We start from the raw sequence: 23,753 nt of genomic DNA on the forward strand, positions 1-23,753 counted from the left end.
GAGGGATACTTCCCAACATGGGGAACGATAAGGGGAGGAGAGGTTTTTTCCCCCCCCAGCCCCCACTACTCCCCTCTCTGGCAGCAATAACCTAGCAGTGGGACATGAGTAATACACATCCCACTGGGGGAGTTAGATCAAAGGCAGTGAAGTAGATACAAGAGGTTTCTGCTTCACAGACCAGAGACGCTGCCGTTCAATAGAGCCTTTGTTACCCAGGCTCTCCAGAGTTGGGGATGGAGAAATACCTGACCCCCTCCCCACCCCGGCCCTGTGGCGCTGAACCGTTTCAAGTATGCTAGGGAACAGCAACCGCTCGGTCGCTGGTGGGGAGGGAGACGGAGAAGCAACGGCAGGCAGGGGAGGAGGGATCAGCAGCTTCAAAAATAAGTCGGGTCGAGTTGGATGCGGCTCAGCTCTCTGAGGCCGGCCAACGGCAGGAGGCACGGAGCGGGCATCGGGACATGTGGCGCTCCCAGAAAACTCACGTGGCAGGGAGCATCCGTCTGGGAAAGCCGGAGGTTTGACAGCGGCGGAGAGGGCAGCTTGAGGTGGCATGGGCCGGGAGGAGGAGGGCAATGCCTAGCCCACCCCTCCTTGCTGGCAGGGTGGGTGGTGGGAGACTGGGGTCCACATTCAAGGCCTGCACCGGGCCAGCTGGCTCGACACGCTATCTCCGTGGCACGGATGTCGCTCTGCCAAAAGTGAGGTCATCCCTGCCCCACGGCTGGCTCTGCACCTTCGGCAATGCCACGTCTCTTCAGTCCTGTCTCTGCTGGGGGCTCGTGTGTCTGATTAGGGCTTGGCGCAGATGACTAGGGTGCAGGGGGCAGAGGGGGGAGAGGGGGGAGCTTTGGAGGATGAGTGAAAGGGTCCGGGATGGTGTTCTTCATCTGTGTGGACACTGGGGTGTGGGGGTGGGAAATGGAGGGATGGGATGGCAGGGCTCTGTCTTTCCTCACCTTGTCTGTGGAGCGCAGCTTAGCACCAGCATGAAGCCAGAAGCGGCTAGACTGGTGGCTCTGAGTATAGCCCGGGTGAGTTGTTTCAAGGGTGGTTTTCAGTGCCGACAGGAGAAGGTAATGGGCACAGCAGGTTCCTTTAATACCCTCCCCACTCCAGGTAGGTGACCGAGAAGACAGTGCAATGCACTGTGCCGCTATCTTGAGAGGAGAGCGGTGGGCTGAGGAGGAAAGGACAGGGTGAAGCAAAAGGCATTGGCAAACCACCTGGTCCACTCCAGTGCTTGCTCCCTTCATGCCTTGGATAGGGCTTGCCTGAAGGTGGTTTCCTGAAGGACACTTCATGCTGGTGCACAAAAGCACCTGGCTTTAATTCTGCTCCCTCTCGGCTCAGTGGAAAACCGGGCTGTGCTTTAGAGTGAATTCCCAATGTCCATCAATGGGGCATCATAATTGCATGCAGGTTCATGTAGGTGCCGGCAGACAGTGCAGGTTCCCATGAAAGCGCATGAGCACAGGGTATCAGCATGCCCACTGGCACACGGTCACGTAGATGGGCACACAGTATCCCTAGCCAGCGCATGGCAATCTAGGACAATGCAGGTGTCATACTGGTCCTGTATAGATAATATACCATGCTGACAGCATATCTACCCAATGTCCATCTAGTCCTACACAGGTGGCATTTGCATGTAAATTCTAGCAACCCATGTTAAATACCATACAGGCGTGAAGCAAGTGTATCCCCACAGGACTATAGGAGGCAGGCAGGCATTTTCCTTTGGACTCATTTTTGATGGCTAAAAGAGAAAGGATCTTGGCACACAACATTACAGAGCGATCTGTGTGCTTCACTAGCTTGGTTTATAGGTCAAAGTCATGTGCACCGTTATTATAAACTGCAGGGTGCGAGATTTTGCAGCTTCTAAACTTGCTTACTGTATAGTTTTAGAGAAATTAAATTTCCCAAGGATTCTTACTAGGGCAACAAGAAGGGGAATTTCTTGGTCTCAAAAGCAGCGCTGACCTCATCAGATCCTGGTAATTAGCGCTCAGTGTTGCTGAATGAATGCGAGTGAGAGCCGTGTTTGTACAGGAAAATACAGGCAGCCGTGCTGCTCTGGTGTAACCTGGGGGGCTCTGGTGGCTTCAGGAGAGTTTCTCCAGCCGGCACCAAACGTAGGGTGCGGAGGCTATCGCTAAGGAGTGGGGGCTGCATCCAGGACCAGAGAGCACGGCTGAGAGTTTCTATTTTATTCCTCTCCTGTGAAAACACTTCACCTTGGCCTGAGATGTCTCTGATCAAGTGCAGAGAGGTTTCTTTGCAGAGGCATCTGAGTCAACCATCAACTTGCGAGACAGAGCGAGGTGGGAGTGGTGAGCGGACTCGGTGCCAAAGCCTTTTTCTTCCTTTGTTCTGCAGCCCACAAAGAAAGTTTTGTTTTGCGCACCCTTCAGAGAGGTGTGGTATTCGTTATTCATTTATTTTTGCAGAAAAGGCAGACTCATTACAGGGCTTCTAGGGAAGAATATGCTGCCAGCCTGCGTCCTGCGCATCCAGCCTGCGTCCAGGCAGGACTCCTGTTGTGGGGTGGGGAGGTCTCTCTCAAGCTCTGCCACCGACTCACTGCGGGACTGTGCCCATGTCCCTTAACAGCTGCAAAGCCAAATTTTCAAAGGAACTCAGGGACAGATTTCCTGGGTTTTAGCACCCACAATTTAAGTACCATAAGTTCCTTGTTTGCTAAAGAGATCTAATCTTACGTACCCCTCAGCTGCTGACTTTTCCTTGAACTGAGAGGACCTACTCAGGATCTGACCTGGCGCTTATCAAATGCTTTGCAAGCCTCAGAAGGTGCATCGAATGTGGCCGGCCGGGAGCGAGGGCTTAGCAGGGCGCGTAGAACATTTTGATGTGAGATTATGAGCAGAAAAGAGACGGTGTAGACCAAGGTGCTTCATGCTCCACAGAGCCGCTCCCTGGGAGGCCCGTCCTGGCAGTGCTGCCATTGGTTTTAGTGCGAATGGGGCTGCATCTCTCTGCTGGAAGTCCCTGCTGGCCTCAGCTCTCCAGCCTACGGTGGGACATGCAGCAGAGAAGGCAGAGGGGCTGCGGGGCTCCCCTGCTGCTTTGCATCGTCACATGCCAGCGCTGGGCTGGGTCCTCATCTCGTGTGCAGGGGAGCAAACCAGGAGGAACTCCACGGAAGTGAATGGGACCCTGGTTGTGTGAGGCTTGATAGCCAGAGGCTGAATGGGGGATTCCCATGCTCAGATGTCCTCATTAGGGAGGCGTCCCATATTTAGAGCCTTCTGAGTGTATAGGAAGGAGGGCACTGCTGACTTTGCTTATAAAAACACAGCATTGCTCCCGTTAGCTTGCAGGAGTGTGGAGAGGGGAGGAAGACTGCACTGAGTGCTACCTCCCTGATCCTCTCCTTTATGAGTTTGAAACTCCACTGGCCACAAAAGAGCTACTCCTGAGTTACCCCGATGTGAGAGGAGACTCAGCCCTGGCACTGTTGTCCGTAAAGTCAGCAAAGCTCCAGCTGCAAAACCTTTCCCGCTGGAGTCAGTGGTAGCTACCTTCAGACTGGAACGGCTTTTTGGCTAAGATCAAGCGAGACAGGGGGCATCTGAACCCCAAGGCCTCTGGGCCTGGGGCTTGCACGTAGGATGTCTGCCTGGATTTGGGGAGTATCCAAAGCCCAAAACTGATGGGTCTGGGAGGGGAGGATACTGGCCCAGTGGCAAGCTCTGCTTAGCTTTGCTCAGTTGAATTTTGGAATTTGACTACTGGGCTGTGCCCAAGTGAATCTGGAACTGGTTTGGGCATGGAAATTAAATACAACTGCCCCCCCCCCCCCCCCAAAACCCCAACAAAACAAACCACCACCACCACCAAAAACACAAACAAACCCAAAAACAAAACCCAAACCAAACCCTTCAGACTGGAACGTAGAAAGTACTGGGTAAAAAGGGGTGGGGAGGTCTCAAGGTGTCAGCCGTATAGTGAGGCATCCAGGTTGTAGCCATATTCATCTAGAGGCAAAAAGAATCAGGACTCATGGTAGAGGTGATATCTTTTATTACACCAACTAGATGTTTGCAAAAAAAACTTCTGAGTCTTTTGAAAGCTGCAGCACTTGCAAACGCTTGGGGGCAGGTTCCTTTCTCAGTCCCACCACACTCGCTCTGGAGGAATCGCTGCCTTTGGTGACTCCTGATGTACACAGCATAACAGGGACCCAAGCACAGCCTTTCAAGTCATGGGCTGGCTCTAGTTTGTATCCTTTAGAAACACTGATATTCAGATGCAATAAGGACTGGGTTTTTGCAGGCCTCTCAAGGAAGGCTTGTTCTTCCTGTAGGAACAGGAATGGGCTAGCAGTACTTTGATTTCCCCTCTGGCTTTAGCTGAGGAGCAGCAAGTGCTCCTGGTAAAGGCTCTGGGTTTGCCTCCCTTGTGCAGCACGCTCAGTTTTACATAAGCATTGATGCTCAGGCCACCAAACTCATCTCAGAGAGAGCCCACGCAAGACAGGGGGAACAGCAGTCGGGGAAGGCTCCTGGCAGACCAGCGGCTGCATTTTTGAAGTGGGAAGATGACTGTGTGGCATAGCTGGAACTAAATTAAAATTTCCTTGGGAACCCTTGAAGTCTGGGAAGTCAGAGACAAAGTCCAGGTGGCCCTGGCCTGGAGTCACTGGGAGAGTTTTTTCTTTGTTTTCCCCTTTCCCTCTTTCTTTGTGTTTCCCTAAAGACTGCTGGCTTATCCTCCGTAAGCCCTCTGCTGTGGTCTATGGCTTTTTATTCCTATGTGATTGCTTTTCCTAACTCATGTAGGGCTAAAAGCCATGGGCTACACAGAGGATGACTCCACCTTCTCAGGCACCTCTACAATCTGCACGGATTCCTGATCCCTTTTTAATCACCCATATTTATTTGGTAACAAATAGCAAGTGAAAGGGGGCATTGAAGCCTTGCACGGCCTTGAAGGTTTAGCAGGACAAACGGGGCGGGAGGGTGGTTAGCAAAGAGAGGGACAAAGGAGGGTGTGTGGGGGGTGTCGGCCTTTCAGAGCCCTTCCTCCCCATTCAGAGCTGAAAGGCTGCTTTGGTGCGTCCGGTGCTGCACGGCTACTGTAAGAAGGGGGGGGGGGGGCTTTGAGTTTCTTTTTTAGTGCTGAGCTGTTCTCACACAGTTCAAAGCTCCCCCACCTGCAGCCCTTCAGAACAAAAGTGTCAGGCGGAGACCAAGGCCACTTCCTAGGGAGACAGAGTGCTGATTAACTAGATACTCAAAAATAGCCACCAGGTAATTACAGAAGCCCTTTCTTTTCTATTGTCTCCTTTCTTTAGCAGGGTCCCACAGGTGTCTGAGAAAGGACTGGGCCCATCCAACCCCTTTTTACTTTGGTTCCAACTTGAACCGAAATCCACCACCCCCCTTCCCTCCCACCCCATCCTTTCTGCACTTCCAGAGCTGGGTGGGGGGTGCAGCAAGCTAGATCTGACCTCGGATGATGGATACTGGCATAGCTGTGTTACCCGCTGTGGAGCCAAGCCAGTTTGTCCCAGCATCATCTGTGCAGCTGCTGCTAATGTTGAGTCTTAAAGAGATTAGTAGCAGAGGGGCTTGAGGAAGATGATGATAATCACGCAGCAAAGCTGCTCTGACCCTCACTTTGCTAGTCCACAAACCCTGTCATCCTCCTGCACAAAACCTGGCAGGCCTTGCCCAGCTTCTTGGCTCAGGCGGATCAGTGAAATTATGCGGTGGCGAGGTCTCATACCGGTCAGACTCTATTATAACCACCAGCACATCTGATCCAGCAGGAAGAAAACAAACCCAGTACTATCAAGCCAGCAGATTTCTAAACCATGGCTTATATTCCCCCCCTCTGAAATCACAAATTGGCTTAAAAAAATCAATTGATTTTTCTATAAAAGCAATTGTTCTCCTATTCTTTTTTGCCTTCTGGATTTGGACTTTAGGGAGCACATTTTTAAGTTACTGCAAAATTGAAAGCTGAGAGAGGGGGGCTCTCGTGGAACCCAAACTTACTGGACTAGAGGCAGGAATTGCCCTGTGAAACCCCCTTGAACTGGGCAATGGAGGAGACCGGATTATTAGATTATTGGGATGTCCCTTGTGGCCTCAGAAATCTATGATGTAGCTGTGGAAAAGATTTACAAAGAGCGAACAAAAAGAGAGAATTATTTGTACTGTAGAGGTCATTGTGTGTCTGTGTGTGCTGATGTATGTGCCTATACACACACGTGTCTGTACACACTCTCACACAAATAATACCTGCATGCTCTGTGTGTGTGTGTGTACATACACACACACACACACACACACATATATGTATGTGTGTATGTATATACATACATATGTGTGTATGTATATATATACACACACATATGCGTGTGTGTGTATATACATATATATGTGTGTGTGTGTATATATATATATATGTATATATATATATATATATGTATATATATATAAAATGTGTGTGTGTGTGTGTGTATGTATACACACACATATATATATACACACACACGTTTTAAATAAAGATGCAGGCACGCATCATACCTGTCTGTATCTATTTATGTCGGTCTGTTGCTACTGAAATACATGTGACGTATATGTGTATTTGCAGGCAGATAGACACTGAGGGCTGTGACAAAGAACTATCCGCCTTGGGCTCTGTCAGAGCAAACCCTTTAGGAGCTGAGTGCGCTCAGCTCCCACACAGACCACCCTGACCGTGAGCCCTCCTGGCCTAATGCCATCTGTGAAGTTCATGCCCTACACCTGTTCCTCTGATTGTGTTGCTGGCTAGCAGTGAAGGGGCAGGGCTTCAATGGTCAATGCCGGATAGCTGGGATAATTAACAAGCAATAATGGGAAGGCAAAAAAGAAAAAAACAGAACCCATTTAACTGGGTTTTTGGGGCGGGGGTTGCAAGCCAAAATGTTTTGTTGTGCTGGGAAAGTAATGAGCAAAATCCCCCTTTGCTGCTAATGGTACATTAACTGATCTTGAATTGCGGCGACTCTGCGGAGGAATGCGCAGCCCTGGGACGGCCGTGCTCCTCCTGAATGAATTCCTAATGATCGGTGCAGCTGCAGCGGGGCCCCACACGCTTTCCCAGGGCGGAGGAATTGAAACGGGGAGCCTCGCTGAAAGGGACCGGCGCTCGTCCAGGACTCCGGCTCCCCCTGCACTCTACCTGCGAATCCTGATTAGCTTCAGTCATCTCCAGTAATTGTAGTGCTTCATTCCTCAGCTAATCCAACAGCCCGGCTGGGTTAATTTGTATCTTTGTTTCATGAATATGGAGCACGCAACATGCCACCTTCGTAATCAGGATGCAGAGAAGCTGGCACTTGTTTATAGGCACAAATTTTAAGTGGCAATTGCTTCTCATTGTCAACAGGCTTCAAGAGATTGCAGAGGAACTCAAATATCCAAATTGAAACGGCAGCAGCTCCCATTAATATTTCGGTGGCTGTCGGGCAAAGCCGCTGAGAACAAGATTATTGGCAGCCTGTCTGCCGAACGCAGGCTAGATACTCGTCCCCTGGGATTTGCTTTGACTACCCTTTATGCTATTGATTTTTCTTTTAGCAAAGCAGGCGCTTAAAAAAAAGAGCAAGAGAGTGAAAGAAGCGCATAGCGACCTGCATTTCTTCAGCGCGGCATTCGACAGGAGCCCAGATGGCGTGAGAGCTGGGTATGCACACTTGTCACGGCCTCTCTCCATCAAAAACAAATGGATCGAGGGCCAAGTGCTGCCTACAAAGTCTCTTGCTTGGGTATTTTTCCAGACTGGATATTTCCTTGAGTAAGCTGAGACAGGGTCCAAACCCCAAGTCTGAGGAGGCGTTAGGTGGAGAGTATTGGTCTTCCACACTATTCAGCCCAGAAAGGCTATGCTGATCATCTAATCTGCCCTCCTGAATATCATGGGCCAGAGGATTGCACTCGGCATCTCAAGAACTGAGCACTAGTTAAGTCCATCTTTCAGCTTGAGAGTATCGTTGTCCATCTCTGCCATTGGGCCAATGCAGATTTCCAGCCATCCAAAATATCAGTGGTGTTTGGATTGGCATCTTTGATTCATTCCCATCCCTCCTGGAAATGGGGTTGGCCTTGGGAAAATCTCAGAGTAGAGGGTCGTGGACCACAACCACAGGCAAATATCTGGGTCCTGGTCTTCCAGGGCTTCAACTGAAATCAATAGCATTGATGTCCATGGCTCTGAACGCAGCCGTGGGAGATGGCGGGTTTCTGCCTCCCCCATCCTGGACCCTGCATGGGACCCTGTAATGCAGCTTCCTAAAATGAGAGACGTCGAAGCTTCCTAGCCAATCCTACTGGCACAGTTATCAAATAAGCACCAAGCTGCATGCAACAGGTGATGGGATTGACAAACGCAAGGCAATACTTTCCAAGCAAGCTAGTGGACTTAGCCACATACCTGCCAAAGCCTTTAACAGAAGATGCATCTTAGTCCCTTGAACTGAATTGTAAATCTCATGTTCAATAAAAGGGGAATGCTGAAAAGTTCAAGGCACGTTTTTGTTTCCCCTTCCAGCTTGCGGCTGTTATAATCGCTCTGCCTCCCACCCTGCAAAGACACCGAGACAGTCAGATTATCCCAGTAATGTCCATTCCTTTCAATGCTCCCGGGAGCTGAAGAGGAGAGCTCATCAAGCGACTATGTAATTACCAGTGAGGGCTGGAATTTAGGGAGCGAGGCATCTGTACCCATTGACTTTCAATGGGAATCAGGTGCGTAATGCCCTAAATCCCAGCCAATACTCATTGCGAGCTGGATGCCGGGTGGGTGCATGTGGCCCCGCAGGGTGGTAAGGCAACCCCTGTGTTTCGGCACAGACAGCCCACGTTGTAGGTAGCTGCCCACGAGCAGTTTGTACAGGGCAGCTCTGACGTTGTTACTCCCTCTGCCTCTGGGCAGCAGCAAGCAGAAACTTGGCTTCACACTTCTTCCTCCAGATGCTAGCCAGGACAGCCGGGTGGGGAGTCTGTCGCAGGGCATTTCCACTGCAGAGCACAGCGAGAGCCTGCTTGAACAGTCACGCCCATGCCATCGGCCTTACACCGGCAGAAAAAAAGGAGTCTAATATAGCTGATGCCTGACCTGGGGTATGGGGATGCCTGTCCGTGTCATACATCACCGTCTGCTCCTGGGGCAGTATAATTGCCCTCTGCCTCTTACTCGGGGTGCAGGCAAAACCCTCTCCTGGGGACCAAACAAGCTGGGAGCTCTGCAGTCCTCGCTGGGTTGGCTAGCCACATGATAGACAGTCCCCAAAGCAGGGGCAATTTCCCTGGAGAACATGATAAATGACTCGGGGGAGGGAGCAGCAATTATTTATATTTTAATTACAGCTGGATGATAATGAAGCGAAAAGCTGTTTTTTATTAAAGCCACGGCGTTTGGGTAATGAAGGAAGATACTGCTTCTCCTTCCCCTCAATCACTGCAAGCTCATTTAACTCGCGCACAGTTGAGGACGTTGCGGGGGAAAGAGATGAAGAAGAAACTGAGTCTTGCTTCGTTCAGTCTTGGTGGGCCGCAGGGAACATTCCCACCTGCGCTAGTTAGCAAGAGCTTCCCATTATCATCGAGGGCCTCATCTATAACTCTCTGAAAGTCAGCAGGGGGGCTTTCCTTTTCCTTCAGCAAGCATGAGATCAGGATTCAGGCACACTTACCCCGGTGTGACTGCAGTAGCTTCCCTGGCATGGAATTGGTACAAACTGAGCTGTTTTTTCAGCCAGGGATTGCATTGGCACCTGTTACTTTTGGGGGTCACCAGACACGGCCTGACGAATCTTAGATGGGTTTTTAGCTCCAGGCAGGTGGGTTTATTGTTTCCAGTTTGCTGCTTCCGCGTGAATGGACAGAAGTCCAGGGAGAGCCTAGTTTTAACTTCCCTCCGGCCTCATTCTCATTTGTTGGCATAAGTACCATGAGGGCCAAGTTACCTAGTTGTCCAGGTCTCAGTTGTGATGGTCCAGGCAGATGCTGATGCCACCTATCTGCAAGCCTGGGTTCATAGTATTGCTATTATTATTATGCATTTATTTAGTACAGTAATTTTTCAACCAGGGTATTGCAGCACCCTTAGGGTCTTGAGATCCTTTCAAGGGGGTCATGGGGTGCCATGCAAGGTTAGCTCTGTGAGGTGCACAAATATGATTCATAAAACATTTCAAATGGGAATCCAGAGTGTTAAAAACATGCTGCCCCGCTGCAGTCTTTCTGAGTTCGTTAACAGAAGAGTTGCTGATATTTTTCTGTAGTTGACAAGAGCTGGCATTTTTTGGGAGGGGCTTCGAGTCTCCTGAGGGGTGCCCTGAGTCTAAAATGGTTGAGAACCGCTGATCACAGTGGTCCCTAAGGCCACAGCTGGGACCAGGGTCTCCTTATGGTAGACCCTGTACATACAGTGTACGGCAGCCCCTGACCCATAGAGCTTACCATCTGAATAGGCAAGACAGACTGGGTGGGAGAAGGGAAGCATTTTATCTCCTTTGGAGCATGGGGTTGCAGAGAAATTCGGGGCTGGATGTTCTCCGCACTCAGCCCTCGGCATTTCTGTCTCACCGCAACATCCAGCCACTTGTTTGACTAGCGGAGTGGGCGCTGAGCTCTTGTGAAAGCGTGGTACCATTTGCCTTGCTAAGTGACTTCACGCCTCTTGAGTTTTGCTCGGACCATTCGTAAACGGGACAGAAAGGGGCAACAAAACGATTTGCTCGGCTCTGATTTCTATGGCGAGATGCGAATCTATTAGTTATACCACAGAATGCCTTTCTTCCCCTTCTGCTTGAAAACGGGTTATTAAGTAACAGGCTACCCCAGCGGTGCTGAGTCAGCCTGAAACTAATGAACACCCTGGCTGGCCATTTGAAATTTATTGCACCTATTAATTACAACCATTAGCTGCAGCCAGTGAAATTTTTATAATGAGGACCCTTGTGACTTTGCCTTCCTAGCAGCAAATTAACTGTGTGGGGGGAAGAATCAATGGGATCAGCATACTTTACAGAAGCAATGTTTTAATTAGCGATTCTCTGCAAACATACAGGGCCAAGAAATAGCTCTCTTGTTCATTATCTCCTCTTAAAGGGAAAGGACTTCTTTGTGATTTAGTTCTAGTCCAGGCTCTTAGGTTTGCTTTTTTTTTTTTTTAATTTGGGGGATTTTTAATATACAGGTGTTAATTATGGAGGCTGCTCTTAATTGCATTTCACCTGTGGTTGGTTCTCACTAGAGAGCCATCCAGGGCACGTGAAAAAACTAGTCATTTCAGATACGGAGTTGGCTCCTATGGTAAAATTAGTCAGCAATACAGCAATGGGTATACTGAGTGTTGAGAAGTGGTGTGTGTGTGTGTGCATGTGCACCTATGTGCATGCACTAGTGCACATGTGCCACTGCCCTCTCTTGGTTAAGATAATTATAGCTCAACTGTGTGCTATGGCCCTATAGTGCTAACAGCTGACAATGATAGATGCCCCTTTAATGAGTGGCCGGGTTTGGCATCGGCAGCTATGAGTCCATCCCTGTGATTTTCATTAAGGCCACAGTGTACATTATACTATAGCAGCATCTGAAATCCTAGGTGACTGGATGTGTTACCAGAGTAAACTTCAGCCCAGACCAATTTGAATCCAGGTCTGTGTTTTCTAGCATCCACAGGTCCGTGCATCTATATGTACAAAAAGCAAGAAAACTTTTAACTGGCCTCTATGCCTGGGCGTTGTGTGCAGGGCTCACAGTTACTTAAGGAGCCAACTTCTTGGGTGCCCATCTTGAGACACTGCAAGGGCTCTGTCTAGGTTGTCTGAAGCTGGGTTCTCAAAATCACAGGTCCTTCTTTGAAAAACTTTGCTCTAAAAAACAGAGAGAATCTACATAAAGACAGACTTAACATTTGAGATGAGGTTTTTTTTTGCATTTCCTTACACACTACTTGATTCTCTCCAGGTCCTTCTCTCATGTCCCTGGTGTTTTGGCCCCTTCCAGCAGCAAGCCAGTTCGCCAGAATGTTGGCCTCATCTCACAAATGTTTCACAAAAAAGAAAGAACCAATTTCCATTGCAAATGAACCCATTTCCCAGGAAGAATTGACATGCTGGGAGCCAAGATGTAGCTCTGAAATTCAGAGTGCAAAATGCAAAACTTGACACTTTTCCAATGAGGGAATGAAAAGCTTAAGTTGATTACATTTCTCAGAAAAGCAAAATTGGAGTGGCATAAAAAATTGGCAACAATGAAGCCTTCTCCGCCAATCTTTTTCCAGGTCTGCTAAAAGGCTGGTGACACATGACGACAAACCTTTTCTGTCAGTGCCATTCTGCCTTGAGCCGCGTGGAAAACGGGCTCACCTGATTCTTCCTCATGTGAAGCTCAAAACCAACTCTGTTTGACATTTGCCATTTCAAAAGTAACTATACATGATGACACAATGATCATGAAGACTCCCGTGGGCTGTGCTGCATTTAGTCCCATGACTTCTAGTGAAGAATAGGCAGTAGGGGCCCGATCCTCCCCTATTTTTGCTCAGGAGCAGAGGACAATATAAGGTGGAAGATCACACACTGCAGATAAAAATCCTTAGGTCGGTTCTTATCTCAGAGCTTGTCTACACAGGAAGGTTTTACCAGTTATACCTTTAATTATACAGCAATAGCTCCTGATATAAATGCACTTATTCTGCAATAAGGGTGGCCTTTCTCAGTTGAGTTTAAACCCATTCCAAAGTAACATCAGCTTTGGTACATCAGCCATACTGAAAAAGGTCTTTTTATACAGGAATAAGGACAACAGGGGAATTCCTGATATACCTGCATTGGTTTCAGCACCACCTTAGCTTGTACCGGTATAACTCTCTGTGTGAACAAGCCCCTAGCCCTACCAGTGCAACGCTGGTGGGCCCTGTTTGCTAGTATCCTGCCTCTGGTGTTATCACTTCCATGGGTGTAAAGCAGGTATAACAAGTCATCAGAATCAGCCCTCCAGCCAGGATCTCAGACCAATTTAGCCTTTTTTCTTAAGCCGTACAGTGCCTCTGGGGTGCGCTTGCAAGGGACCGAGAATTTCTCTACAGGGCAGGTTTTGGTGCCAGCATAGCTACCCTGGCTACTGCTTTGGTACAAATCCCTACACAGCGTAAAAAGGGGGCTTGCACTGGTGCATCCTGTCTGCTGTGGTACACCTCTCCTGGTGCAGAAACCCCCAGTGCTGGGGATAATCCTTTCGAGCAATGATTCTGGCAGGACCACACAGTGAGTCAGTGGCAGAGCTGGAAATAAAGCCTGGGAGCTGCAATTCTCAGCCCCTGCTCCGATTGCCTTTTGCCACAAAGCTGCAAGGGACTAAAAAGGAGACTGTGGAAGGTCTGAGCTGGAATAAAGATTTCCCATTTCATCAGCTGGACTTGGCTGGTAAGAATAGCCGTGGCTGAAAAGCGAAACCCAGTGAAATCGGTAATTGCCGGGCTAAGGAATAGGTTCTGTCCAGCTGGTTCAGAAAGACATTTATTAGGGCTCAGAGAAAGTGACATTATTAAAGTGAGCATGCTGATTTCAGACAGCTCCCAATTCATCACGGTGACAGTGACAAACACGGCCCCGGGTTATGCGATTGACTAAAGAGAATTCTCTGGCTTTACATTTTTAATGCTCTCTGCATTTTCTCTGCTGCATGGGGTTTTATCCAAAGGATCTTCTCCCTTGAATAGAAAGGGCAGCGTGGGTCTGTGAAGCATGTCCAGCTCTTGCAAATCAAGCAAGGCTTCTGTCATTGCTACCCAAAGCAGTTCATTTATTTTTTAATTATTCCTTGCTCCTTCAAGATCCTTTTTCTCTCTTTTCAAGAAGAACAGGAGCGTCAGGCTCAGCTGTGCTGCCTCTATTCTTCCAGGCTCGTTCATCATTGTCTGCTTTCTGAATTGGAGGCAGAGGGTCAGTTTAAAAAGCCTCCATGCTACAAGCTTCCCTAAATACATCAATAGCTCCATAATGGAAGTTGGGGTCCTATCAGTCAGACCTCCCAGGCTCTGATGCCGCTTCTGTGCCTCTGGCTAAGTGAGTCTGCCCTGGGGGTACCCAGGAGTCCAGGATGAAGGTACTCCAGTGGTGCTGGGGTGCATGTGTTAAGTGGTGGGGTAGCGGTTAGTCCCGAACCTGAGTGATCCTGCTTTTAGATGGGAAGCAGGGACATGGTACCATCCATTTCAGTCTCCAACAGACATGCAGCCCCCTGATAACAACAGCCTGCGCATCCTGTAGCCCCTCTCCTGGGAGGGTTTAACGTGCTTTGCAAATGTTTGCAGGGCCCCTTGTGAGGTCTGGCGAGGAATTATTGTTCTCTGTTTAATAAGAAAACCCTGCCCGAGAGGAGAAGAGTCTTGCCTTAAATGGCTTGCAAGGTGCACTGAGAACAGAAACAGGATGAGGCCCTGAAGCCAGGAAGGTTTTCCCCTCATGGATTAGTTGGACCATGGGCAAAGCCCAGTCACACAGTCTCTGGGATTTAGTGCTGCCTTTTTGGTCATTACCAGGTTCCTCCAACGCTCTTGCAGGGCCAGAATCGCAGCTGCCAACCTCAGTGGAGCTCGGCCAGGTTACGGCATCTGAGGACTTGGCCCGTTGTCTTCCTGGCTTCCTGCGCCCTGGTGCAAAGTTCATCCATGTCAATGGATCAAGCTTCTGCTGCTCTTGGCAGTGGCCCGTGGAGCTGAGCTGCAGAGCACTGTTGGCAAATACCAGCAGATTGCTAGGCAGGGAGAAGTCAGTTCCTTGGGAACGTCTGTGGCTGTGTTCAAGACCATATGCTAAATGTTTGCTATCTCCAGGGACAACCTGATTAAAATGGGTCTTTATCTTCGTCGAGGTGGCCCTTTGCCTGGAGCAGAGAACGCCAGTGCTTTAGTCAGGTTTGCCATGGCCTTTTCTGAGCCTCTGGCCCATCGTGCGTAGCGGTACTTTGCAAATGGAAACGCTGGTGGAACAACAGGCACTGATTTTGCCCAGGCGGCTTGTTTCAGGCAAGATCCACTTTGTGAGTACAGAGACCCAGCTTTTTAAAGATGTTTCGGCTGCACACCTCTGCTGGTTTTCTTCCAGACTGCAATCCTAGCCACGTTTTCAGGCTTGTGCGCAGGACGCTGTAGTGAGCTAGAGAAGCCCCGGATTCGGTTCTCGGCTCTGCCTCGAGCCCTGGCGTGACTGAGGAAGCCCCTCGGTCCTTCTGCTTTTCCTTTCACCTTTTGTCTGTGTCAATCAGCAACCGCCTTGCTATGCAGCGGCACTCGGTACAGCCGGGCCCGTGGCAGTGTTGGTAATAATAAGTAGCTTGTGTGCTAAGTGCAGCTGACCAGGTTTTACAAAATGTAAGGACTGGTTTTATCCCTGGTGTGACCAGAGTTTCTTAAAGATTGACACCGGGGATGTCTCTTCAGTCAGGAAAGAAAGGTCCTAGCTCTCATACAAAAATTGAACAAAATCAGGTTTTTCGCTGATCCTTAACCATTTCTTTTGAGTGGGGGCAGCCCAGATGTAAGCGTCCTATGTTTGTACAGTGCCTAGCGCAAGATGCTCCTGCAGCAATACAAGCAAACAAGCACAACAGCAGGAACAGCAGTACCGTGCATGGAAAAAAGCTGGAACAGATGATGATTGAAGGGCAGACTGAGCCATCTGGCTTTGTGGTCCAAACTGGAAAGCAGCAGCCATAGTGGGGAACTGAGCTGATTGTTACAGGTCTTTCCAATGGGCCTGCGGTCCTGGCTCACTCTGGGTCGGGGTCTGATGCCGCTGCCCCTATGGATGGAGCAACATTGTGCTCGATGTGCGGCCCCGTTGGTGGTAGGGTTGGTTGCTTCTCGGGCAGGCTATTTCCCATCTGGATAACAGTGTTGGTATCTGGTCCAACTGACTTGTATTTTCATATTGGGCTGGATCCAGAGACCATCAAAGTCAATGAAAAGACTCCTATTCACTTCAGCAGCCTTTGGATCAGACCCCAAATCTAATTGACTTCAGCGGTGTTCATGAAGCCAGAGGTCAGAACCGGGCTCTGAAGCACATGAGCTCATAGTCTTCTCTGCTGGGCTGGCTCCATCTCCTTGACTGTCAGTGAATTTTCCCCCGCTTCCCCACATGGTGAATACCACTCATTTCCATTGCTCTAGCTCAGCTGCAGTGCAGGAAAACTGCGCAATAATTAGGCAGCAGGTTCATTTCACAGCGACTTCAGATTTCTACCTAGGCAGGCAGTGTCCCTTGAAATTCCCCTAGAGATGGTGGTGCTAGGGAAGGTTGCCTTTGACACATGCCCACAATTTGCTGCCAAAAAAGGTGTACCTCTGAGACAGTCCCATTTCCAGGACCTGCTTCTGCCAGGTATTATGGGCTGGATTTCATTTTCCTTGATTCTCTGGGGAAAAGATCCTTAGCTGATGAAAATCGGTGGAGCAGTATTGACTTTTAAATGTCCTCAAAAGACACCCAGCTCTCTTTCTCCTGTATGAATGCTGTGTTGTTGAAATGCTTTTAAACAGTTTAAAAAATGTAACCTTCCCCAGGGTAGCCAGCCTGGGGAAGGACTTTGAGCTGGTGCCGAGCTCGCAGAACGTAGAAGCAGAGATTCAAACCCCCTAAAATGTGGGCCAGGACCAGGGCTGACGCTAAGGTCCATCTCCAGCGCTGAGTGGAGATATTTCAGTGCAGAGGCTGAGCAGAAATTTTCTACCTTTGCAGAAGTATTCTTTGATGCAAATGCTGAACCTATTCTGATTCCCAAGGAGCCAGATGTATACCTCCTAGCAGCATCTGAGAAGGTGCAGGTGACCCCGCAGGGTCCAATGGGCATCTCTCCGTTCACTTCCATGGCAGCTGGGTCAGGACCTGGAGGCAGAATTTGTTCCACTGTCTGTAATGGGAGAAGAACCGAGTTCCCTGGGTATGATTCCCTTCTCCCTTCCACCAGTGTAACTCAGCAGCATCTGACGTTGGTGGAGTGCCGTCAGCCTAAAGGGATGTACGCTGTTGTCTGCATCAGGCCCATTGTCCCGCTACAAATGCAGGGCTCGGGACACTATCCCCAGCTCTCTCTTCCCGTGCCGGTTTCCCTGACTAGCAGACCCATCCTGCAAAGCGCTCCTCTCTGCCCCCGCAAGCCAGCACGGGGCTTGCACAGAGAGGGGGAGCCAGCCAGGGAGATGGCTGCACGTCTAGCACTCGGGCAGCATCCTGCCCAGCGCCACTTTGTTCTCTGTCAGCTGTTACCTCAGAAAACCTTTTCGCAGGCATATGATAAAAAGCAGCATCAGAAAGAGGGATGCGCAGACCTGCCGCGACCGAGCACAGAAGATTCATTAAGGCATGTGTTGTCTTGGTTCGTGAGCTCCAGAGGTAGCCGCGTTTAATTTGGGAGCCTGCTAGACAGGTGCACAGAAGGCTGTTAAATGATAGGGGAGGGAGGGGGCGAAGGCAGGAGTGTATTAAATGGGCCACATCCCTCTGTTGCCATCTGCTTTATATTAGCGAGCCGGGCCCTCTCTGAAAAGACAAGGTCAGCCCAGAGCGGAGAGGATAAAGCCAGCCCCAGTAGGTAATTGCAACCCAGTTCCCAGGTTACCGGATGGGAGGGATGCAGTTTTCATCGCCCCGTAGGGCTGACTGTGCCGGGAGGTGAAGGGGTTTCATGAATACCCGTTGGCGGCGTTTGAAGTCCGGAGGTCACGCGCTCGTTCTGGCCTCGAGGGGCTTCACAGTGCCCCCGAGCGCCAGCTGAGCCATTGAAAAGCAACCGCTCCGAATGGGATTTGAGTTGCCGTGTCTCTGTTTCATCCCGCGGAGGTAATTGCCAGTGTGGGCTGTTTTGCAGCCACGGGGCCCGGCCACGGCTGTCAGATAAGCCAATGGGCTTTGTTGAAAGAAATATATTTACCCTTTCCCCTGCAGAATCTCCTTTGGGCCATATCCTGCTCTCAGTCCATGTCCTGACTCTGTATTCAGCATGGCCCTGACCCGGTGAAGCGCTTAGGCACGTGATAAAAGAGCAGTTAGTAGGTGCATGCTAATGTGCCTTGGGGGATAGGGACGTAAGGGCAGGAATTCGTCCCGTTGGTTCAGCATCTTTCAATGGAGTGAAAAGTGACTTCCCTGCTTTTCTTCCGAAGCCTCCCCTGGATATTAGGGACAGGTCCAGGGCTGAACTTCAGCAGTGGCACAGGGTGTTTGGACCAGGCCTGTGTTGATTAGCAGCTCTCTAGCATCAGGGAGGATGAGTCGCTGCTAATCATGGTTGGTACTTGACTCTCTGGTGCTGACACTGACATTGCATTTTCCACTGCTCAGTCCAGCAGCTTGGATGAATAGCCTTATCCCCATTTTACAGACGGGCAAGCTGAGGCACAGAGGGTCTAAGTGACTCACGCAGGTTCACAAAGCAATCAATTTAGTGGCAGAATTGGGAAGACACCTCAAAGGCCAGGTTCTCGCCCCTGTGTTTTATATGCTGGATCACGCTCCTTCCGCACGGGGCAGGATGCAAGGTGTCTGCTGAAGCTTCCTTCAGGACATTTAGCCATTCAAACCACGCGTTCCAGATTCCCACTTTATAACATTTATTATTGCAGCCACCCTTTCAGTCAGCCATTTGCAAAATGTACAAATGCTAAAATACAAGGCCATTGAAGGTAGGCTGGGCATTAGTTGACACTTCGGGTTTTTGTTGCTGCCGTTGTTGCTGTAACTTTAAAAACAGGCATTAATTTGCATAATTACATTTTGCAGCTGCTGGAGCTGCAAGTCCATAATGCGGGGTGTGCTTTGGGGCATTATTTTATGCATTGCAAACGGACCCAGAGACACTGAGCTGTGCTATCAGCTGCTTCTCCTTGTGCGGCAACTGCTGTTGATGTGTGTATATTGGTAAGTTTGGTTAGATCATCCTAAATGAGCCTAAGCTTGGGGTCACTACAATGCACATTAGCCCAGCAGACTGTGCAAGCTGTCTACGTTTCTGTCCCTGCTGGAACAGCAAATCATAGGCTTCTTTGCAAGTGCTTGTGTTTGGCTCAATCCCCTCGTCCTCGTTACTGGAAAGGGAGCTTTGGAGCAGGTGGTCGGGGGCCTCTGACAGTGGGGAGGGCTGGAGGACGCTGCTGGGGGCGCTGTATGAATCAGGTGGCTGGGATGCGTTCTGCACGTGGAAGTAGTGATCGCCCGTTTCTTCCACTTGCACTCGGAGCGATTGCTAGGGATTGCTCTGATTTCACAAGCCTTCCCTTTGTCTTTCCTTGCCCCGTCCCTGTCTAGGCCTCCTGTGGATGCCTCTGGGTGTAGCTTGCCTTTGGTGATGCCCCAGTTCACCTTCGCTTGCTTTTGCGGACTTCACGGCTTCTGCAAGATGAAGAGGAAAAAAGAAGAGCCCAGCGCAGAGCAGGAGACGTCCGTGTGAGCGGAAGGGAAGCCTCGCCCTGCGTGTACCATGCTCGTCCCTGTGTCACACCACGGGAGCCCAGCTCCGGCTTTCACTTGGTAGGATGCTTGTGCTCTTTAATTAGGTACCTACCCTGGAGGAAAAGTGGCTTCTGCTTGCTCTTCTCTGATCTCTGTAGGCATGAGCTCCCACCCAGATGGGTCCCCAACACATCCGTGCCCCTCTCTCCCCTGCTACATTGGTGACAGAGCTGTAAGTGGGAAGAAAACCATGCACATGCTAGGCCAGACGACCAGCCTGTTGATCTCCTAAGGGCCAGGCTGTCAGCACTCAAAGCTAGCAGCAGTCATGGTGTACCCTAGGACAGCCCGTCGTTGTCCCCTCAAGTGTGTGGGCCACATAAGAGGCTCCTGAATTGACACCTGCTTCTAGTTAATGGGGGTGCAGATCCGGAGTTTTGTTTCGAAGGTGTTCGGGTGCCTAAGACCTGGTAAAGTCAATAGAAAGTAGGTGCCTAAATGCCTGTAATTGGTTGGCCCTCAGTCCTGCAGGCTATGTGGTAGCAGCTCATGCTTTGAGCATTAAAGGCCTGGGTTTAAAGTGCCCTCCTAAAGTCCTGCATGCTCCACAGACTCCTGGACCTGAAAATAGTCCACAGCACTTGTTGGTCTCTAGCCAGGCTGCAGGCAGAGTGAATTAGTCCAGGTATGGTGCAGCGTGAATGCGGCTCCAGGCAACATTGTGCTGTGTCCTCTCAGCAGATGCTACCGGACAGTCTCTGGGGCCAGCCCAGGACTGATTTCTCCAATGCAGAGTCAATGCTTCACTCCCAGGGGGTCATTGGAGGTACTGGGACACAGCCCTGAAAAGCAGGACAGTCCTGGAAAGCTCAGGCGGGCTGGTCGCTTGCCCATACACAACACCTTTTGCAGCTGAGCAGATGCGGTTTCCTCCTCTTCCCCCTGTGAAACACTCCCACTGGCACAAGCAAGGGGAAGGCCGCTCCCTGGGAGACGCTGAGGTCCGGTTCCTGCGGTAAAGGGAAAGATGACCCGATTCCAGCCACAATCCTCTAACCACAGCACACGGCTCTCCTGAGACGCTGCAGCCACAGCTGGGGTGGGCAAGGGGAGAGGGAGTCTGGCTCCATACTCCCAAAGGGGCTAGCTTGTCCTGCGCAGCCCCCGTGCCGGGCCTGATGGATAAGCTCAGGAAGATGTCCCAGCAGGAGGAGGTGAGCCTGGGGTGTGAGCGATGGGCTTTCTCGGGACTGTCAGGTGCAGGCTGGGGAGATGCAGGGAGAGCTGCTTAATCTGCTCTAACATGCTTATCTTGCAGCTTCTCTCATTTTCTTTCTCTTCCATCTTTGTCCCTAGAGACTTGCCTGGCGAGGAAAATGCCGAAGCTCAGACATGACCTTAGAGAAGAGACGCGAGCAGGCATTATCCTGGGCGGCGTGCCGGTCCCACGCTGCCCGAGAGCCCGCGGCTGCGCCGGGAAGGGGGAACGGCCGCCCCTGTGCTGGGCTAACGAGCGCGCTGCCCTCATCCCACTCTAGTAAGTCCTCGTGGACACTTCCTGAAGGAGAGTTTAAAACCAAGGACCAAATCTTGCCCTCGGCTCCCCCGGTGTAACTGTAGAGCAGGATTGGGCTCCTGGTTTTAAATCGCCTCTTTGCTGACAATACAAACAAGCTGCCTTTCCCCCCGCTTTTACTTTAGTAACCCTCAAGCAAATGTCTGTGTCCATGAGCAGCCGGCCCCAGCGTCTCTGGGACATCGCACGCTCCAGCCGCCCGCGCTGAGAAGCCGTCCGGAGGTGCAAGGGCACCGGGCTCTGATTCTGCTCCCTCCAACTGTGCCAATCTGGAGTTTCTCTGATGAAATCTTTGGAGCAAGCCCGGTGTGGGACTCGCGCCCCTCCTGGGTGTATGCTAGTGGTTGTGCTGGATTTGCCCTTGGCCCTCTTTCTGTAATGGGCCAAAGCCCAAATCCCTGAATGCTGTAGGGAGGGGAGTTTGGAACCGGACCCGGCTCTGAGCTCGGGAGCTCACGCGCGTCTCTAGCATGTGCGTGCGTTCTCCAAAGCAGCGGCTTTCGGGTTTGTCCATACGATCACCCCTTTCCCAGCCTGGAGCCTTCTTCCAACCTGGCTGGGATCTGGATGGGGCCCTCTTCCTGTTTAGTGACATGGAAAAGGCAAGGACGGCCGTGCCCTCCTGAGGCTCGTTCCCCGCCTCCCCGAGGATCGGAGCCCCCAGGTAGAGGGCTCGTGCTGTGCCGTGATTTGTGTGGGGGGCGGTCTGGTCCAAAGCAAGTAGCTTTGTTCCTGGCATGGCCTCATCCTCTCCAGGGATAGCCATTAGCTCAACAGTGCTGCTGTGTCAAAGATTGCCCTTTTCCCCTGCCTGCCTGTCTGGACGTCCTTCCTACTTACTCTTGAAGCCATATGGAAACTCCCTGGGTGTCGTGCCTTTCAGGAAGCGTTGCAGACAGACTCCCTTCCCTGCCCCACCTAAAGGAGCCCCAGCATCTGTGCTAGGTGATCCCAGAAAGCAGGACTACTCCCTCCTCCTTGAGTCAAGGCCCTTGAGGTCAATGGGATCATTCCCTTTGATTCCGGTGAGCTCTAAATCGGGCCTTTGGACCTCCCGCAGAAAGGCTGTCAGGTGGTAATGCTGGAGGTGGGCTTGTTCCCACCCCCCCCTACTCCAACCCCCTCCTGGCCCTGAAAATCTAGATGCAAATTTTGTCACTCAGGCTCAGCACTACTTAATTCAGCATCCTTAACTCCTTGGCTGCCATCAGCAAAATGTATGCCCCGTGCAGCTGCTGGAGGTCTGGCCTCCCCTCCGTAGTGGCTCAGGGAGCATTCCCTAGCGAGGAGGGTCACAAATCATCTGGAGTGACAGCGGTGGCTGCTGCTGCTTTTGAGCACCGATGGCAGGTCCTGAGCTGAGCGTGTCACGGAGAGAGAGAGACAGAGACCGACGGTCAGCAAGGCAGGCTGCAGTGGAAGCTGTGGGGAGAGCAGGGCTCTCAGGCAGGGGAAATGCCTTGGCAGGTGAATGCTGCAACTGAAACGCTGTTTTATCCGATAAGGAGCAACAGGTCTGTCTATGAGTGTGAAGAGCCAGGGGCCAAATTTTGCTTTCACTCAACGCTGACTTGAAGCCAGACTAATACCACAGGTGTCCCTGCTGTTATCCGAGAGGCCAGCGACAAAAGCACCTGGCCTAGGGTCTCTGGCAGAAAGGCTTCACCATTCCCTCCCAGGAGATGGAGATAGGTGAAAAGTCAGGACCCAGCTCCTTGAATTGGGTATGAATTGGGTAGATTTGTTAACCATAGCGGAAGTGCACACTGATCCCAACTGAGGAGCTGGCCTCCAGAAAAATAAGATGTGCAAACTCGAAAACAGATCCTTCCCCAGCTGATTAAGCGCCATGACCTTTCCAGCACTTTAGCCCTGGCTACAAGGCCAGATTTGCACTTGCCAAATGGAGCTGTATATGCTGGTGACAAGCTGCCTTTTCAGGAAGAAGTGATAGCTTGGCTGGCAACCACAACAGACCTGGTAATTATTTTATTTTCTTATCTGACGGGTTTTGTGTGAAATTTCTGCCCAGCAAGAGTGAATAAAAGAGATGCAGGAGATCTCTGGGGATGTGTGAAACCAGGTGAGCTGCTGGGTTTTACATCATCTTAGCTGGGTGCCAGGAGTCAGGGTTGCTCTACAACTGACTGACTTCAAAGGTGTAGCTCCAAGAACATCTAGAGATAGAAAACAGCTGGGATCAGGCCATAGCGAGGGGTCAAACAGCACCTAACCTTGCTCAGTCGATCAGACTGGGAAGTTCACACGGCCAAAAGCACTTTTTCCCTGCTTGAGCCCGAGGAAGAGGTGCAAACAAGGTGCTGTTTTGTTTATGACTATAAAACCTCAAGCAGGTCTATCACCAAAAGTAACAGGGTAGCCCCACAGATGCTTCGTTCATAGATTCCCCCCCCCCTTAATGATGCTTGGCATGTCTGAGCCAGCTTACGATGGTGATCATTTTGCTACATCTGTAGGAGCCTAGCACCAAAAACAGTGGTTTGCTTTTCATCTCATTCCAGTCGTGGGGTACCATTCATCAGTAAAGACTGAGCCTGAAACTTTCAAAACTGCCTGGGAGAGAGAGACCCAAATCCTCTTGGCTTGGATACCTAAATCACCTAGGTGGTTTTAACAATGCTTATTATAGCCCCAATAAGGCAGCAAGGAAAATGATGCAAAAGATGAGCACAG

General features: G+C 50.6%; 1 long non-coding RNA gene across 1 annotated transcript; it reads left to right on the plus strand.

Moving 5' to 3' along the window:
- The first annotated feature begins 365 nt into the window (after nt 1-365).
- Nucleotides 366-21,224, plus strand: LOC112550459. Its single transcript, XR_003094325.1, has 3 exons — nt 366-521; nt 19,340-19,561; nt 20,840-21,224. It is a non-coding gene; the product is annotated as an uncharacterized LOC112550459 (long non-coding RNA).
- The last annotated feature ends 2,529 nt before the right edge of the window (nt 21,225-23,753 follow it).

Source organism: Alligator sinensis, unplaced genomic scaffold, assembly GCF_000455745.1.
Source record: "Alligator sinensis unplaced genomic scaffold, ASM45574v1 scaffold1322_1, whole genome shotgun sequence".
NCBI classification, from domain to species: domain Eukaryota; kingdom Metazoa; phylum Chordata; order Crocodylia; family Alligatoridae; genus Alligator; species Alligator sinensis.